At 40.5% G+C, this 4,722-nt stretch overlaps 1 non-coding gene across 1 annotated transcript; it reads left to right on the forward strand.

Annotated features, from left to right (window-relative positions):
* Window positions 1-4,174: 4,174 nt before the first annotated feature.
* Window positions 4,175-4,278, forward strand: LOC127743319 (small nucleolar RNA R71). The gene has a single exon (XR_008004711.1). It is a non-coding gene; the product is annotated as a small nucleolar RNA R71 (small nucleolar RNA).
* Window positions 4,279-4,722: the final 444 nt, after the last annotated feature.

Raw genomic sequence — 4,722 nt, forward strand, 5'->3', positions numbered from 1 at the left:
AGTTATCAAACTCATCATGATTGATAATTGTTATTTTCGCTAATCGAATCGCATTCCAATAACTCTAGTCTTTCCTTAGGAATTGACTAGGACCTGAGGATCAAACTGATTAGTCCACTTGACCTTCCTTTATTTAGTAAAGGTTAACTAAGTGGGATTAAACTCAATTCTCATCACCATTGATAAGGATAATTATGATAGGACTTCCGAATTGTCATACCTTGCCAAGAGTTTATTTTATAGTTATTTATTTATTTTACTTGTCAATTAAATTACTTGTTCCTTACTTTCAAAACCCCCAATTTACAAAACTCATAACCAATAATAAGAACATACCTCCATGCAGTTCCTTGAGAAGACGACCCGAGGTTTAAATACTTTGGTTATCAATTTATTTAGGGGTTTGTTACTTGTGACAACTAAAACGTTTGTAAGAAAGGACTTTTGTTGGTTTAGAAGCTATACTTGAAATGGAAATTTATTCTGAATTCTAGACCATGCAAAAGTTCTCTCTTCAGACACTCATCACTATTCTCAACCTATGAACGCGTGACTGACAACCAATTCCATTCTACTTAAGATTGAGCGTGTATCTCTTAGCCTCCATTCCGAAAGATCGGAGTCTTCGTGGTATAAGCTAGAATTATTGGCGGCCATTCCTGAGATTCAGAAAGTCTAAACCTTGTCTGTGGTATTCTGAGTAGGATCTGAGAAGGGATGACTGTGACGAGCTTCAAACTCGCGAATGTTGGGTGTAGTGACAGACGCAAAAGGATCACTGGATTCTATTCCAACATGATCGAGAACCGACAGATGATTAGCCGTGCGGTGACAGTGCATTTAGACCATTTTCACTGAGAGGACGGGAAGTAGCCATTGACAACGGTGATGCCCTACATACAGATTGCCATGGAAAGGAGTATAAAAGATTGGATAAAGGCAGTAGGAAAGCAGAGATTCAACAGGAACAAAGCATCTCTATGCACTTATCTGAAATTCTCACCAATGAATTACATAAATATCTCTATCTTTACTTTATGTTTTATTTATCTTTTTAATTATTAAAACTCCATAACCATTTTAATCTGCCTGACTAAGATTTACAAGGTGACCATAGCTTGCCTTTGGAATCTCTTTTCCATTGAGCTCCTTCCACACATATGTCCATAAGGACTTGGCCCAACCTTTGATTAAAGTTGACCCTTCTAGTGTAGGGGCGTGCATCTCCTTGCATCATGGGCAAGTTGAATGCCAACCTCACATTTTCTGGACTAAAATCTAAGTATTTCCCCCGATCCATTGTAAGATAATTCTTTGGGTTCGGGTTCTTACTTTGATCATGGTTCCTAGTGATCCATGCATTGGCATAGAACTCTTGAACCATTAAGATTCTGACTTGTTGGATGGGGTTGGTTAGAACTTCCCAACCTCTTCTTTGGATCTCATGTCAGATCTCCGGATACTCATTTTTCTTGAGCTTGAAAGGGACCTCGGGGATCACCTTCTTCTTGGCCACAACATCATAGAAGTGGTCTTGATGGGCTTTGGAGATGAATCTTTCTATCTCCCATGACTCGGAGGTTGAAGCTTTTTTCTTCCCTTTCCCTTTTCTAGAGGATTCTCCGGCCTTAGGTACCATCAATGGTTATGGAGAAACAAAAAAAGCTATGGTTTTACCACACCAAACTTAGAATATTGCTCGCCCTCGAGCAAAAGATGAAAGAAGAGAAGAAGAAGAAGAAGAAGAAGAAGAAGAAGAAGAAGAAGAAGAAAATATGGAGGAGAGGGGGAGAGGTGTATTCGGCCAAGAAGGAGAAGAGAGTATTGTGTTGTGTGAAAATGAAGAAGAATGGAGGGGTTTATATAGTGAAGGGAGAGGGAGTAGGTTCGGCCTATTTAGGGTGGGTTTGGGTGGGAAAGAAATTTGAATTTTGAAGGTAGGTGGGGTTTATGGGGAATAGTGGATGGATGTGAGTGGTGAAGGGGGTGATTGGGAAGAGAGATTGAGGTGATTGGTGAAGGATTTTGGGGAAGAGTGTTTATTGGAAAGAGAGGATGAATGTTGAGAAGAGGGGAGAATATGGTAGGTGGGGATCCTGTGGAGTCCATAGATCCTGAGGTGTCAAGGATTTACATCCCTGCACCAATTAGGCATGTAAAATGCCTTTTCATGCAATTCTGGCGTTTAAACACCGAAGTGATGCATGTTCTGGGCGTTCAACGCCCATGTGCAGCATGTTTCTGGCGTTGAACGCCAGTTCCATGCTTGTTTCTGGCATTCAGCACCGGCTCTCCTCAGGGTGCATTCTTGGCGTTTGAACACCGGGATGTTGCTTGTTTCTGCTGTTCAGCGCCAGATCCATACTCTGTTCTGGCGTTGAACACTAGCCAGATGCTCCTTACTGGCGTTTAAACGCCAGTAAGTCCTTCCTCTAGGGTGTGATTTTTCTTCTGCTATTTTTGATTCTGTTTTTAATTTTAATATTTTTTTCTTGACTCCACATGATCATGAACCTAATAAAACATAAAAGAACAATAAAATAAAAGAAAATTAGATAAATAAAAATTGGGTTGCCTCCCAATAAGCACTTCTTTAATGTCAATAGCTTGACAGTGGGCTCTCATGGAGCCTCACAGGTGATCAGGTCAATGTTGTATAGTCCCAACACCGAACTTGGAGTTTGGTTGTGGGGATTCAACACCAAACTTAGAGTTTTGTTGTGGCCTCCCAACACCAAACTTAGAGTTTGATTGTGGGGGCTCTGTTTGACTCTGTACTGAGAGAAGCTCTGCATGCTTACTCTCCCTTATTACAGAAAGATAGCCATGTGCGTTAAACACAAGATAGTCCCCATTCAATTGAAGGACTAATTCTCCTCTGTTAACATTTATCACAGCTTCTGCTGTGGCTAGGAAAGGTCTTCCAAGGATGATGCATTCATCCTCCTCCTTCCTAGTGTCTAAGATTATGAAATCAGCATGAATGTAAAGGCCTTTAACCTTTACCAACACATCCTCTACTAATCCATAAGCTTGTCTTACTGACTTGTCTGCCAATTGTAATGAGAATAAGGTAGGATGTACCTCAATGATCCCCAGCTTTTCCATTACAAAGAGTGGCATAAGATTTATGCCTGACCCTAGGTTTTATACACAGAGCTTTTTCAAAGGTCATGGTGCCTATGGTACAGGGTATTAAGAATTTCCCAGGATCTTGTTTCTTTTGAGGTAAAGTTTGCTGAACCTATGTATCAAGTTCACTAATGAGCAAGGGAGTTTCACCTTCCCAAGTCTTTTTACCAAATAACTTGGCATTCAGCTTCATGATGGCTCCTAGATATTGAGCAACTTGCTCTCTAGTTACATCTTCATCCTCTCCAGAGGAAGAATAATCTTCAGAGCTCATGAATGGCAGAAGGAGATTTAATGGAATCTCTATGGTCTCTAGATGAGCCTCAGATTCCTTTGGATCCTTAATAGGGAACTCTTTCCTGCTTGAGAGACGTCCCATGAGATCTTCTCATTGGGATTCACGTCCTCTCCCTCCTCCTTGCATTAGGCCATATTGATTATATCAATGGCCTTGCACTCTCTTTTTTGATTTTCTTCAGTATTGCTTGGGAGAGTACTAGGAAGAGTTTAAATAATTTTCTTACTCAGTTGGCTGGTGGACGAAATTGTGATCATCAACAATGGCTCCAAAGACTTGGTGCTCTTAAACATGAATCACACTTTGTCACAACTCCTCATGAAACTTAAAGTGGCCTTAGACAGATCAGAGACTAAGTTTGCTAAGTTAGAGGTATTCTGTTCATAATTCTCTGTCTGTTACTGAGAAGATGATGGATAAGGCTTGATATTGCTGAGCCTATTTCTTCCACTCACCCATGTAATTTACCTCTGCCATTGCAGGGTTTTCAGGATTATAAGCTTCTTCTTCAGAAGATGCCTCTTTAGTACTGTTGGATGCATTTTGCCATCCATTCAGACTTTGAGAAATCATGTTGACTTGCTGAGTCAACACTTTGTTCTGAGCCAATATGGCATTCAGAGCATCAATTTCAAGAACTCCCTTCTTTAGGTGAATGGATCCACCTGCAGAGTGGTCCATGACATCTTGGAAAACTTAGATAGACCATAATAGAATATATCTAATATGGTCCACTTTGAAAACATGTCAGAAGGACATTTTTTGGTCATCTGCTTGTATCTTTCCCAAGCTTCATAGAGGGATTCACCATCTTTTTGCTTAAAGGTCTGAACATCCACTCTAAACTTGCTCAGCTTTTGAGGAGGAAAGAATTTATCCAAGAAAGCCGTGACCAGCTTATCCCAGGAGTCCAGGCTATCTTTAGGTTGTGAGTCCAACCATGTTCTAGCTCTGTCTCTTACAGCAAAAGGGAAAAACATGAGCCTGTAGACTTCAGGATCTACTCTATTCGTCTTAATATTCTCACAAATCTGCAAGAACTCAGTTAAAAACTGTAAGGATCTTCAGATGGAAGTCCATGAAACTTGCAGTTCTATTGCATTAGAGCAACTAATTGAGGTTTCAGCTCAAAATTGTTTGCTCCAATGGCAGGAATTGAGATGCTTCTTCCATCAAACTTGGACGTGGGTTTAGTAAAATCACCAAGCATCCTCCTTGCATTATTGTTGTTGGGTTTGGCTGCCATCTCCTTCTCTTGTTCGAAAATTTCAGAAAGGTTGCCTCTGGATTGT

This window comes from Arachis duranensis, chromosome 10 (assembly GCF_000817695.3).
Source record: "Arachis duranensis cultivar V14167 chromosome 10, aradu.V14167.gnm2.J7QH, whole genome shotgun sequence".
Lineage (NCBI taxonomy): Eukaryota > Viridiplantae > Streptophyta > Magnoliopsida > Fabales > Fabaceae > Arachis > Arachis duranensis.